This window comes from Ursus americanus, chromosome 7 (genome assembly GCF_024610735.1).
Source record: "Ursus americanus isolate L20-20 chromosome 7, mUrsAme1.1.p, whole genome shotgun sequence".
Taxonomy (NCBI): domain Eukaryota; kingdom Metazoa; phylum Chordata; class Mammalia; order Carnivora; family Ursidae; genus Ursus; species Ursus americanus.
The window spans coordinates 1,291,469-1,307,095 of record NC_142133.1 but is presented as its reverse complement, the minus strand read 5'-3'; positions in this window follow the sequence as shown (position 1 = coordinate 1,307,095).

Here is a 15,627-nt window from a genome sequence, read left to right as displayed (position 1 = left end):
GTCCCAGAGCTGCAAGTGTCACAGCCCCCTTTCTTCAATAAACCCTCCAGGTCAAACTGTCTCCATTTCTGTGCATACCAAACTCCACAGACTCAAACTATTTGCCCCACTGCAACTCTCCCAAGGGAGTCCCAGGGATCTGCAAGTGTCTCTGTGCTTTATGCCTTTGCAGTTGCAAGTGGCCATGGGCTCACACATGCACCCTCTTCCACAGCTTCCAGGTCATGGCTGGGTGCTGCCCAGTGTCCTTGCGGGGGCTACACCACCCTGAGAGCCATTGCCATGTCATGGGCACAAGCTGTTTCATATCTCCCCTGGGATGTTAAACAGTCTGCACCTTCTAGTCCTTTTCAGGCTGCTCAGGCAGAGAGTGCTCTCCCACTGGCCCAGCTTGTGGCTTATGTGACCAGAGCTGAGAGTCCCTTCTGGACTTGCTGACCATAACCAGTCTCCCCGCTCCACTGCTTGGGTACTTTATCAGTTCAGGCACCTCTATTCTTTCTGAGTCTCCTGGGATCCTGAGACCACAATGATCCACTTAGAATTCTGCCCTATTCATTCAGAAAGGGATGTCTCTCACCGGAGCAGATTTCTAAGGGTCCCAATTTTGTGCTCTGGTGCTATATCACTTTCCGGTGGCCAGCTTATGGAGGCTCCCTCCCGACTCCATTTATCTTCTGATATTTCCCCCAAAGATTTAAGGTTCCGCACCTCCTACTTTGCAAAAAGTAGGCATTTTTCTGCTTATAGAGATCCAGATAAATTTTCTTACATCTCAGGTTGAATTCATGTGTGTTCAGAATGGTTTGATAGATATCCAGCTAAATTCAAGGGACTAGATGAAATGAGGTCCCCTACTCTGCCACCATCTTGCCCCTTCCACCCCTTCCTTTCTAATGTGGTATGTAATTATGTCATTTATTATGTGTTGTCTACCTCCCCCTCCTTGCTCCATGAGGCCAAAGATGTTTCTCTTTTGTTTACTGAGGGATTCAGAGTACCTAGAATGATGGCACACGATCAGCACTCAATGAATGTTTGTTGAATGAGAAAGTGAATGACTGAATGATTAGTTATGTCTTTCATCTTTGGCAAATGGGTATCAAGTTGCCTTAGATACCAGTAACAAAGATGGAGCTCCCAGGGATGTTCATGATGGTGCTGCACTGGGAAGACCGTCCAGCATCTTCCCTCCTGGCAGGGGCTGGCACTAAACAGCAGGGACAGACTTCCCTGAAAGGTCCCAGGTTAAGCTCTGCCATGTTTGCATACAGGTATGCAGTACTTCCAAAGATAACTAAGAGCTAGACACTAACAACAAAATGCTTACAGCATAACTTGCAAGGGAGAGAGTGCTCTGGAAGGGGACTTTTGATTCTATATAGTTCTGAATTGCTAGAATTTTTTATATATAATTAGTATTACTTTTATAATTAAATTGTTTTTCATTTTTTAGAGAATGAATTCAGTGTACAGAGGGAAACAGAGACTGAGAGGACTGTTGTGCAGGAGGCCAACTATAGGCCTTGTGCTAGAGACCCTGGGGCCCATTCCAGCCCTTCCATAGGCAGTCTGCATTTCTTGCCTGGGTCCAGTAAAATGCTCCAGGGAATGTTCTTAGACACAAGCAAGAGAAATTGGCTGGCTGATTTAAGCTGAAAAGGAATTTATCACTAGGATATTCTCAGATAGAGACATGGATAAAGGGCAGGAACAGACAGAAGATGACTCAGCCAGAGCTTCAGTAGAAACTGTGCCACAGGGCTGCTGTTTTCCTGACCCAGCACCCTGCTGGGTGCCTCCCTGCCTGCTGCTTCCCTCTGGACGTTGGGTGTTGCTGCCCTTACCACCATCACTGAAAAAGATTCTTCCATCCTTGCATCACTGGCTCTTGATTCAAAACCTGGGTGGGTGCATCTGGTTAGCCTGGCTTAGCTCTTTGTCCTCTAGTGTTAAGGGAAGCTGGGAAAGTGAGTATCTGATTTTTTTGTTCTCACAGTGAGGGATTCTCCAAGTAGAAAAAGGGGTTCAGAAGCTAGGCAGCTAAAGAATCCCAACAGACATCTGCAACAAACAGTTTTCTGCTATGAGAAACAATCCTTATCTGAGACAGAAACAAATTTGGGGTGGTTTTAAAGGATAATCTGTTGGGAAATGGGCCTTCAAGGAAAATGTCCTACTATGTTAGTACAGTACTTATTCTGTAGCTTGTCAATGGAATGCACCGTCTCCACAGGAACTTTCCAAAACAGCTCTGGGAGGAGGAAGGATGTGTGCCAGTTGATTGGACTCAATGGACCATCTGTGGGGGCTGTGGTGCAGAGTAGGCAGCACTGGATTTAAGGATGGGAAGAGGATGGTCTAGAACTGTGGCCAGGCTGGCTGTAGCTTAGGGAAGAAAGAGAATGACAGAACCAGGGAAGGCACTCAGAAGGCAGGTAGCTGGAGTAGATGGGTGGGATGTGAGTGGGAGATGAGGACAATGAAGGGCTTTGTTGGCCCCATAGGTAGGCTCTCTTTTGCTCCTTAATACCCTCCAAGTGACCACATAAGGGGTGAAGGCTCTGGCAGCCTGCCCTTACTTACATCTCATACCTCCCCATCCCACCCAATCTGGCCCACCTACTGACTGCTCCCAGACAGGTCAGAAGCTCTCCTTATCCCTGAGATTTCAAACCGGCATCCCTGCCCTCAGCTTTCACCTTCTTACTTCTCATCTTCCTTCAAAGTCCAGCTCATTGCCAATTCCTCAATTCTATGTCTCCAGACTCTCTTCCCCAAAGTGGTAACTCACCTCTTGACCAGCTCTGGAACCTGACTTTGGGTCAAGCCAGGTCTATTCTACATTTGTTACCCCCACTCCCTGCCCTCCTCCCTGCCCACTTTGTCAAGACCTGTCACTAGGAGTCTGCAGTTTGGGGACAGTGGACATATGTCAACAGGCATATTCAAACAGGTAGTGAGTTCTGTAGTGGAGGGAGCTCAGGAGGATCTGAGAGCACAGGGTGAGCTCACCTCACCCAGATGAAGTAGGAAGGTGTTCCGTGACAGCCACCTGAAGGAGGTTCCTAGTGGAGTATTAAAGAATAAATTTTGTGGCACCTGGTTGGCTCAGTCATTAGGCGTCTGCCTTCGGCTCAGGGCGTGATCCCAGAGTCCTGGGATGGAGCCCCACATCGGGCTCCTCCACTAGGAGCCTGCTTCTTCCTCTCCCACTCCCCCTGCTTGTGTTCCTTCTCTCTCTGGCTGTATCTCTCCGTGCCAAATAAATAAATTAAATCTTTAAAAAAAAAGAATAAATTTCAAGACAGATTTGGAGTTGTTCACAGGTTGGATATGGCCAATGAAGGACTGGAAGGTGCTGGAAATGCATTTCTCCCTCCTCCAGAAACACAGATGAGGAGAGAAGGGAAGGGACCCCCATTATCTGTGCCTGTGCTTGTCTCCTAATGAAATTGTGTGCCTCCTCTACCCAGAAAAGTGCATCCATGGCCATAAATATTTGCTGGGATAATCTATAACTTATTTCTATAAACATATTTTTAAATTTAGATCTGCTGCCTAAAAACCCCTTTGCGGGAAATTGGTATCTTTTCCTAATTAGTGATGTTTTGGAAGGTTAATTTAAAGTTTAGTTCACATAATAAAATTACTTAGAGGTTGTGGCACATTTTCTCACAAAAAAACCCAAATAATTCTTTTCTTCCCCCCCCAATTGGTTCTTTTCTTGCATTCTATCCTGTATGACTTATGTCTGCTTCCACTTAGATTTGACCTAGCTCCATTCCTTTCTATACATTTTCTAAATAAACCCAAAGATAGCAGTGTTATGATCGTGGACCTGTTTGAAAATTACTCTGAATACATCACTTGTGAGGCTGACATTCAGCTAGTGAATACCCACTTGGCCAAATGGACTGTAAAATATTAATAATTATCATTATAATAATTAATATTGTAATTCAGTAGTGTTAAGTATCTTGCTGTGGCTCCCAAGCCTTCCAATCCCTCTTCTCTTCCCCATGACCCACTCACCAAAGGGGGAATGTCTGGCCCACAGATCAAGTCTGTAAGATGGGACATCAGGCCATCATCTATTCTTATTGGTCAGTACCCATGCTGTGCTGCTTGTTAAATAATTCAAATAGCCCCCTTGGATTTAAACATCATTTTCTCCTAAAACTTAAAGATTTTTAGTCTCATACTTTTCTCTGTCAATCATACTATTTTAAAGTGTTTTTTTATTTTAATTTTTTATTTTTTTATGTAAAGTTTGATGATTCATTAGTTGTGTATAACACCCAGTGCACCATGCAATACATGCCCTAAAATTCTAATGCTCAGATGTAAATATAGCAAGCAAAAACTTCTTTGTTCGAACTTCTCAGACAAGACAGTGCTGGCCATAGCTTCATGCAGGGGCAGAGCCAAGCTGGAGTGTCCCCTAGAATATAGCTACAGAACTGCCCTGATGAGGATGGCAGAGGGTATGGACTGGACATCTGCTAACAGGCACCATCAGTGTGAATTCAGTCTTGTGCAAAGGAACATTGGTCTGGGATTAGAAAAGTCTCCTTAGCATCAGTTCTGAGAGACCCCTCTGTTGTGTCACAAAAGCAAGACCTCAACCTCCCTAATTCCTTGCAGACACCCCATTTACCTGATACACTCTCAGTTTATACCTGTCCTCTTGGCTCAATTATTAATAGCATCCTTCTCAGTCCAAAAAGTACCCTCCTTAAGATGAAAATTTTATAGTTCCCCTACTTTTTCTTCACTGCCTTTCTGGAGTCTAGAGGAGGCAGTTACTGATGATTTGATCAAGTCAGTGAAAGATTTTATTACAAATCCTTGGTTAATCAGACTGACCTTGAGAATATACAAGATGCTCCAGATTGTTTGTCTAGGCTCCTGCAGGATCACAGAAGCACTGAATGGCTTCTAGGGTAGGAGATTTCTGATGATCCATGTTCACTATCATAGAGTAGGAACTGTTGACCCCTGGCTCTTTGCCTACTATTGACAACACCAATCACTCCCTACCCTAACCCCCATTAACTGGTTCCCTAATGCCACCAGCTAGTGGAATGCAAAAAAAAAAAAAAGTAGTTTTTACAAGCTTTTATTATTTCCTGGGGAAAAAGCACATTTATAAACTAGAGAAGAAATAAGAAGAAAAAATATGTTAATTATCACTCATAATTCGCATTCTACAAGACAGCTGGCCTGCATCTTCCAAAAGTCACTGTCATGAGGGAAAAATTGGAGTGCTTGCTTCTAAATTGAAAAAGACCAAAGATTGCATAACAACCAAATGCAATGAATAGGCCCTGATTGAATAGTCAACAAAAAAAGGAAAAAGAGCAAATAAAAAAGACTTTTTGGGGGGACATTTTGAATTTGGATAGATAACTGATCTTATGGGTTTATTATTAATTTCTTAGAGTGGATGATGGAACAAAAAAGTACATGCGTGCACACACACAAAGAAATAAAGCAAACACGGCAAAACGCTAACTAGAGTTCAATCTGGCTAAAGGCCATATGGGTATTCATTCTAGTATTTTTTTTTTTTTACTTTTTCTCATGTTTGAAAAATTTGAAAGTAAATTTTGGAGCTATATCCACCTATAGTCATTCCACTGCTAACAGGAAAGGTAGTCACTCTTAACATATACTTACATATGTTGCAAATATATGTTTTCAGTAAAGTTCAGTTATATATATGTAATTTTGCAACCTCTTCAGAGGGACTATGCCTACATTTTATTTTAAATATTTTAAAAAATAAAATTGAGGGACGCCTGGGTGGCTCAGTCGATTAAGCATCTGCCTTCACCTCAGGTCGTGATCCCAGGGTCCTGGGATCGAGTCCCACATCAGGCTCCTTGCTCGGCAGGGAGCCTGCTTCTCCCTCTGCCTGCTGCTCCCCCTGCTTGTGTGTGCTCTCTCTCTCTCTGACAAATAAATAAACTCTTTAAAAAATAAATAAAATTGAGTAACACATAATTTGGCAAACTCATATTCTTGACTATTGTGGGCATTTTCTGCCATTAAATATCCATAGAAAATATAACTATCAATGCCACCTAATATTCTACTGTGTGACTATGTCATAATTGACTTAATGTTTTCTGATTTAGTTAGCTTCCACCATAATAAATAACTCATTATGAACTACTTTACATAAATCTATGTTTTTGTGTATTGTCCATACAGCAGGTAGCTGGACCCATGGTAGAGTTGCCTTTGTTGATATACAGTTGCTTGCTATACCTTTAGTCAGTTGGTCAAGGGTCAGTGAAGGAAATGGGCCTAAGACAACTGAAGGTGTGTCTGCTGTCACATGTGTGGGAGGCAGTCAAGGCCTTTTGGCACAGACTTGGTGAGTCTCTTCCACAACTTGTTAACCAAAAAAATGTTAGTCCTTGCTGAACATGACTGACAGTTGCCTTCCACTTAGCAGACCTTTTCAGAGACTTTGATTTTATATTTGTATTGCTATAACCTGTTAGGCTGTAAATGAAATAAATGGTCCACCTTCCAGCCAGCCTCAGCATTGGACTCAAATGAACCCATATGAAAAAGCTAAGCTAACTTTAAAAAGGCCTTAAAATATAATTTAAGTTTTTCCTGAAGTCTCCCCAGAACTATGTTGCATAATACACAGAAAGATGTTCCTCAAATCCTAAAATCCCCCACTTTGATCCAACATCTCACCAGGCATGACCACCATCCCTGACCTTCCCCAGAACTCTTCCTCAACCTCCTTCAGGCTGGCTGTGTCCCATCCCCCCTCTTTCCTTTCTCACTGGAGCCCTCCACCACTTTCAGAATTGATTGCCTTCTGTGGGTGAGTTCCTGCCTTCCTGATGAAACTGGCCTGCCTCTACTAATGTCTCTAATTTTCTACTTTGCCTCCTTCATGACCCTCTACCCATGGAGATCTGGGAGCCAAGCTGGACAAGAGAACCCAGAGCAGATGGATGGGAGGAAAAGTTAAATGTTCTATATTAATATTTGTTCTTTCAAAGTCATGTAATTCATACAAGCTTTCTCAAACACTATTTGAAAAAAGGTAAGGCAGAAACATTCATTCCATCAACACTTCTTGACTTATTGGTACCAGGCTCTATTCCAGTTGGGGATATCAGGTAAAGAAGTGCACATGTGTGCTCACCTTCTGGGATTGTGGAGAAAGATATTAAGCCTAGTGTGACAAATGAACCACCATATTGATCTGAAACAGCAGTGCTTTCTCTCATTTACATCACAGCACACACAGAAAAGGGTCATACTTATACTGCAATCAAGGGTGTTTACGTGTGTGGATATATACATACATATGAAAGATTTTCTTCTGTGCTAACAAGATAAATTCTTAAAAACAATTACTAAAAACAATATAAAACAAAGAATTAAAAATCTCTAGATTTAAGAAACTAGAAACAAAGGGATAAAGAAAGGAGGGGTAATCAGAAGGGGGAATGAAGCGTGAGAGACTATGGACTTTGTGAAACAAACTGAGGGCTTCAGAGGGGAAGGGAGTGGGGGAATGGGATAGGCTGGTGATGGATAGTAAGGAGGGCACATATTGCATGGTGCACTGAGTATTATACACAACTAATGAATCATCGAACTTTACATCAAAAACCTGGGATGTACTGTATGGTGACTAACATAATATAATAAAAAATATTATTATAAAAAAAGAAAGAAAGAAAAATAAGGTACAATTGCAGAGGTATTGTCTCTTAATCCTATTTAATAATTAAAATATTTCCTTCTTGGCAAAAAAAAAAAAAACTAGAAACAAAAGAATTGAGAAAGCTTAAAATATCAGGATTTTTTGTTTGTTTGTTTTTTTAAGATTTTATTTATTTATTTATTTATTTATTTGACAGGGAGAGAGACAGCCAGCAAGAGAGGGAACACAGGCAGGGGGAGTGGGACAGGAAGAAGCAGGCTTCCAGCGGAGGAGCCTGATGGGGGGCTCGATCCCAGGACTCTGGGATCATGCCCTGAGCCGAAGGTAGATGCTTAACGACTGAGCCACCCAGGCACCCCAAAAATATCAGGATTTTATAAACAGAAAAGATTACTATTTTCTATATGAATTAGTTTTCAATTCTGGTCAGTAAACATAGAATTCTAATTATTTGTTTTTAAAGGTATTTGTTTACTAAAACATGAATGGATATTCCTGGGAGATTGGGGTTTCTGGTGTGTGAAATCAAACATCTGAAGTCAGAATGACAGCACGTGGCTGTGGGGGCCAGCTGGCCTGTCTTTTATGACCCTGCTCTCACACTGTTGTCCTAGGCTGCCTAATCAAGCTGAGCATCAGATTCCTTATCTAGAGGGTAAAAATAATAATTGTATCCACCCTATTGGATTGTTGTAAAGATTAAGCAAGAGAATTAATGAAACACAATTGACACCATGCCTAGGACATAGGAAGTACTCATATTTACATAAGGAAGTAAGGTCTTTGATCTTAAATAATATTAAAACAAATATTTTTATAGTAAGTACTAATCAAATTGATTAAATAAGTTTAAGAATGATCACTCTATCCATCAATAATAAGTGGTTTAAAGCTCCCATTGTCCACTTCTAACATGAATTTGTATGTATAGTAGCTTTAAAATGCAATTTGTAAAAGCTCAAAAGGACACCTGGGCCTCCTGAGCCCCCTTGGAAAGGGTAAGAACCAATGAGCACTTCCGAAGTCTATACATGTCGTTGTCAAGTAATGGAATGCACCAGAATTTCCTGGAAAGCAGGTTAGAAATGCATGCTGTCCAGACCCCACCAAAGTCCTGACCCACTGGGGGTTAGGCAGCTGTAGTTTTGGTAAGCCTCCTAAGTGATTCTGATGAATCCCATATTCAACCACCATTGTCAGGGAGAAGGGGGAGAGAGAATAGGAAGTCAAGAGTGAGATGAGGCAACAGGAACACTGGAAAAAGGTGGGCTGAGTCCCCTAGAGACTTCAGCTGCATTGAGACAGCCTTGGCACGAGAAGTGAGGCACTTGGTGACCACAGCAACACCAAGATATTTTCATAATCGGAAGGGGACTCAGCCATACTGAGAAAGCAAGATAGCCCAATTTATGGGAAATAATTTTTCTGGCCTAGGTTCATCTAAATATTGGGATGCCCCTGGCTCTCTGTCAGGACCCCCTCTCAATATACCTTCTCTTTCTGGGTGGCCTCTTCCAGTTCCAGTGCCTCAAATGCCATCTGTAACTTGATGACTCTAAAAGCCACACCATTCCTCTCTGAGTTCCAGATTCATATCTCCCTGGCAGGGACCTGATATCTCTGCAGTGATATCTGTTAAGGTAGCTCAAACTTGATGGCCAAATGAGAACTTCAAGTGATCTCTCTAAGTCTGACCTGGCTGTGTCTTTGGAAGCACTATACATAGACAGCAACTCAAGGCAAAATTCTGTCATTCTTGAACCCACTTCTCCTCACACCCAGGGAACCCTGTCACCTTTACCTCTGAACTTGACCTCAAATCTCACTTTTTCTCACTATCACCAGGCTGATAACTCAGAGCAAACCACTATCATCTTTCCCCTAGGACACTGCAATAGCTTCCTAACCAGCTTTCCAGTTTCTATTCTTGCCTCCTGTGCTCTAAAAAGCAACTGAGTCTTTTAAAAATCAAAGTCACTCTCCTACTTAAGAAGTCCCTAGTAGCCTTCATCCTTTAAAAAAAAAAACCCAAAGTTCTTGCTTCCATTGTATGAGGCCCTACAGGACCAAGCCCACTACCATCTCAGGTTCCTCTCCATCCACACTCTGCCATCTACTGACCATGCAGGACCTGAGGAGGCTGCACTGGCCTGCCCCTGGCCTCCAGTGAGCCATATGCAAGTCTGTGCTAAGCCTCACCAGCTGCCATCCCTCTGATGGAAACACTGTCCTTGAGACCTCTCACACCTGCCTCCTTCTTACTATTCAGGGCTCTGCTCAATTCACACCAACCCAGGGGGTCTTCTCTGACTCAGATTACTTAATCATTCTTTATCTTTTCCATGTACTTAATACATGAAATTATTCACTTATGTGTTTATTATCTGTTTGGCTCCATTGCATGTAAGTTCTTGAAGGGCTGCATGTTGTTTTGTCCACTGCTGTACAATTTCTTCCCTTTCATCATTGGCTCGGTATGGCTTCTTCTTCTCAGGGCAGTGTGGACTGCAAGATGTCCATGAGAGGTCCCTGTCCAACTCATCCCCTCTCTAAGTCAGCTGGCTAATGCAACAAGCTGTTTCAGAGATAATGAAGAAGACAATGCAATGTTTCATTTTGGCTCTGAACAAATTGCCACTGACACTTGGGTTCTTCTTTCCTCCTCATATGGAGGACTCCAAACCCATATAGGTTGTTAAAACAGCTCTCCCACACATCTCTTTTCCTTGGTTGGCTGTTTCAAGGAATAAGCCTGGGACAGAGAAAACCAGGGCCATTGGATACCCCCACCTGTGAGCCTTTCTGATTCCAGCTGCTCTTTTCCAAGATTATGTGGGAACCCTTTCCTTCCCAAGACTCAGGGCTTGTGCTTCCTTTATCTTTACTCCCAGGTACTGGGTATTTTTGCCTACCTGAGCCCCTTCCTCCATTAAAAAAAAAGATAAAAAATAAAAATTATATTTTACAATGACATTGGTATAAGATGAATATAATCCAAATGGGATTTATCATTATATATTCATGATTATCATTATTATATTAATTTTTTTTCTAATTTTAAAAGAAATTAAAGTTGGAACATATTCATGGACAAGTATTATGGTCCCTGAACACTGTGATGGGGTGTCCAGTGGAGAAACTGGCCTTGCTTACCCTCTTTCTCTGTGGCCCTATATGGATGGATAGTTGCTCAGAAAAGGAGAAAACATTGTTTAGTGAAACATAATCAAAATCCAATCTGAGAGTACATTTGGAGGGGAGGGCCAGCTCACCTCTAAGCTCCAGCAGGTCTCCTTTCATCCTGGGGTCTCCTGAAATCCTCCCTCACCTTGCACTTACCACCTGAAATTTCATTTTCAGAGCTCTTTTACCTAAAGCAGTCTTTCTTGAAGCATAGCACAGAATCACTTGGGGAAGGGGAGGTGCTTAAATGCAAATTCTGAGTCCACATCATTAATAAGTTCCATGGTGAAGCTTAGGCTCATTGAAATTTGAGAAAAGCTCTTTGAAGTCTAATGCAAATATCACAAAAAGTTTTATTAGGCATTGAGAAAGATCTCTCTCTCATTCCCTCAGAAGGCCAGCCTTGATTTAGAGGTAGAAGCCAAGCAGTAGCAGACCAGAGTGACAAGCAAGGGATGAGAGCTCCAGCCAAATATCAAATCCAACAGGTGCCTCGGAGCTGTGTGACAGGACAATTTATGCACTCTTTCAGAGCTCAAGCCTCCTCTGCAAACTGGAAATAACAATAATATCTATTTTTGGCTTATTCTGGCTGGAATAAACTGAGGTCATGAATTTGTTTGAAAAACTGTAAGGAGAAGGTCAGGGACAAGCTGTGCAGCAGTGGTCATTGTCTTAGGGTTCTTAACCCCTGACACTTGTGCCTGGAAGTCCCATAAGATCCTACACAAAATTCATGATAAAACATTCATGATAAAAACACTCAATACACCACAAATAGAAAGGAACTTCCTCAGTGTGATAAAGGACATCTGCAAAAAAACAAAAAAGCAAGCAAATAAACAAAAAACATAGTTAACATCATATTTAACAGTGAATATTTGGAAGCTTTTTCCCTAAGGTCACAAACAAGACACAGATAGCTCTTCTTGCCATTTCTATTGAACATTATACTAGAGGTTCTAGCCAAGGGAATTAGGCAAGTAAGAAAAATAAAAGTCTTCCCAATCATAAAGAAAGAAACAAAACAACCTCCAATCACAGATAACATGATTTTGTATATAGAAACTACAAAGAAACTTGCTAAAAAAAAACTATTAGAATAAATAAATTCAACAAAGTTGCAGAATACATCAATATGCAAAAATCAGAAAATGAAATTAAGAAAAAAATTCCATTTACAATAGCATTAAAAAGGACAAAATACCTGAGAATACATTTAACAAAGAAGCAAAACTTATACTCTTGAGAACCCCAAAGCCATGTTGAAAGGAATTAAAAATCTAGACAGGACTTCTGGGGAAGATGGAAGAGGAAGAGGACCCTAGACTCACTTCGTTCCATGGATACAACTGGATACCACTCACATCAGTGCAAATAACCCAGTAAATGACCCAAAGACTGGCAGAATAAACTCCACAACTAAATGTAAAGATGTCATATCAAAGAATGTAGGAAAGGCAGAGACATGGTGAGGAGCTAAACCTCACAAGTCTGGCCACCAGAGGGAGGAAGCTGCAGATGTGAAGGATGACAAAAAGACTAACTCACCAGGGAGCATGCATGGGAAGAAGAATCCCATACCATTTGGCTCTGAAGAAGTGATAAAGAAAAACATTTTTAAAGCAGCAAGAGAAAAGACAGTTACATACAAGAGAAACCCCATGAGACTATAAGTGGATTTTTCAGCAGAAATTTTGCAGGCCAGAAGAGAGTGGTATAATATATTAAAGGGCTGAATGGGAAAGATCTGCAGTCAAGAATACTCTACCGAGCAAGGCTATCATTCAGAATAGAAAGAGAGATAAAGAGTTTCTCAGGCAAACAAAAATTAAGAGTCCATGACCACTAAACCAGCCTAATAAAAAATATTAAAGGGGACTCCTTGAGTGGAAAGCAAAGTCCATTAGTGAGAGTATGAAAAGCAGGAAATACAAAAGAAGGAAAAATAAGTTTATCTGTAAAAATCAGTCAAGGGATTCACAAAATAAAAGGATGGAAAATATGACACCATACATGTAAAATAGAGGGCGTGAGAGGAGTAAAAAATGGGTTCAAACTTAAGCGACCATCAACTTCATATAGACTAATATATGCAGAAGAGGTTATATACAAACTGAATTGTAATCACAAATGAAAAAAAAAACAGTAATAGATACGTAAAGAGTAAAGAGAAAGTAATCCAAATATATCATTAGAGGAAATCAGCAAACAATGAAAGAGAACAAGAGAAGAAAGGATCAGAGAAAAAGTACAAAAACAACCACAAAACAAGTAACAAATGGCAATAAATACATATCTATCAATAATTACTTTGAATGTAAATGGACTAAATGCTCCAATCAAAAGACACGAGGTGACATAATGGATAAAATAGTAAGAACTATCTATGTGCTGCCTGCTGGAAACTCACTTCAGACCTAAAGAATCCTGCAGATTGAAAGTGAGTGGATAGAGAAACATTTATCATACAAATGGATGTCAAAAGAAACCTGGGGTAGCAATACTTATATCAGACAAAATAGACTTTAAAACAAAGACTGTAACAAGAGATAAAGAAGGACACTATATAATCATAAAGGGGACAATCCAACACGAAGATATAATAATTGTAAATATTTATGTACCCAACATGTGGGTGCCCAAGTATATAAAATGGTTAATAACAAACATAAAAGAACGAATCGATAGTAATACAATAAGATTAGGAGACTTTAATACCCCATTTACATCAATGGATAGATCATTCAAACAGAAAATCAACAAGGAAACAGTGATTTTTTAAAAAAGATTTTATTTATTTACTTTTTTGACAGGAAGCGAGAGTGAGAGAGGGAACACAAGCAAGGGGAGTGTGAGAGGGAGAAGCAGGCTTCCTGTGGAGCAAGGAGCCTGATGTAGGGCTCAATCCCAGGACCCTGGGATCATGACCTGAGCTGAAGGCAGACGCTTAATGGCTGAGCTACCCAGGTGCCCCTGGAAACAGTGATTTTGAATGATGCAATGGACCAGATGGATTTAACAGATATATTCAGAACATGCCATCCTAAAACAGTAGAATACACATTATTTTAAAGTGGATGTGGAATATTATGAGGATAATTCATTCATACTCAATGGGGAAAAACCGAATGGATCACATATTAGGCCAAAAACGTCAACAAATAGAAAAAGATCAAAGTCATACCATGCATCTTGACTGACTACAATGCTATGAAACTAGAAGTCAACCACAAGAAAAACTCTAGAAAGAGCACAAATACATGGAGATTAGATAACATGCTACTAAACTATGAATGGGTTAACCAAGAAATCAAAGAAAAATTAAAAATGACATGAAAACAAATGAAAATAAAACATATTTCAAAATCTTTGGGAAGCAGCAAACGTGGTTCTAAGAAGGAAGTTTATAGCAATACAGGCCTAACTCAAGAAGCAAGAAAAATCTCAAATAACCTAACCTTACACATAAAAGAGCTAGAAAAAGAACATTAAAAAACCCAAACTAGCAGAAGGAAGGAAATAATCAAGATTAGAGCAGAAATAAATGATGTAGAAACGTAAAACAACAACAACAACAACAACAACAACAACAACACTGCAATAGAATAGATCAATGAAACAAGCAGCTGGTTCTTGGAAAAATCTCTACCCAGACAAATAAAAAAAAAAAGGAGAGAGAGAGGACTCAAACTAAATTACAAATGAAAGAGGAGAAATAACAACACCACAGAAATACAAACAATTTAAGAGAATACTATTAAAAATTATATGCCAACAAATTAGACAACCTAGAAGAAATAGACAAATTCCTAGAAACATATAACCTATCAAAACTGAAGCAGGAAGAAATGCAAAATTTGAACAGACCAATTACCAGCAATGAAATGGAATTAGTTATTTAAAAACACCCAATAAGCAAAAGTCCAGGACTAGATGTATTCATAGGAAAATTATACCAGTTCTTCTCAAACTATTGTAAAATACTAGAAAAGAAAGGAAAACTTCCAAATTCATTCGATGAGGCCAGCAATACCGATATCAAACCAAATAAAGACACTACAAAAGAAGAAGACCACAGGCTAATATTTCTGACAAACATAGATGCAAAAATTCTCAACAAAATACCAGCAACCAAATCCAAAAACACTTTAAAAAAATCATTCACCACAATTAAACGGGATTTATTCTCCAGTGCAAGGGTGGTTCAAATATTTGCAACTCAATCAATGTGATACATCACATCAATAACAGAAAGAAAAAAAACACATATGATCATTTGACAAAGTATGACATCCCTTCAACAAAGTAGGTCTAATGAAAACATACCTCAACATAATAAAGGTCTTATATGAAAAACCCACAGTGAATGTCATACTCAATGGGGAAAAACAGAACTTTCCCCCTAAAGTCAGAAAGAAGACAAGGATGCCTGCTCTCACCACTTTTTATTCAATGTGGCACTGGAAGCCCTTACTGCAGCAATCAGACAAGAAAAAGAAATAAAAGGCATCAAATTGGTAAGGAAGAAGTGAAGCTTTCACTATTCCAGATGACATGATACTATATATAGAAAATCCAAAAACTCCACCAAAAAAAGTACTAGAACTGATAAATGAATTTAGTAAAATCACAAGACACAAAATCAATGTGCAGAAATCTGTTGTATTTTTATATGCTAATAACGAAGCAGCAGAAAGAGAAATTAGGGAAACAATCCCATTTATAACTGCAGC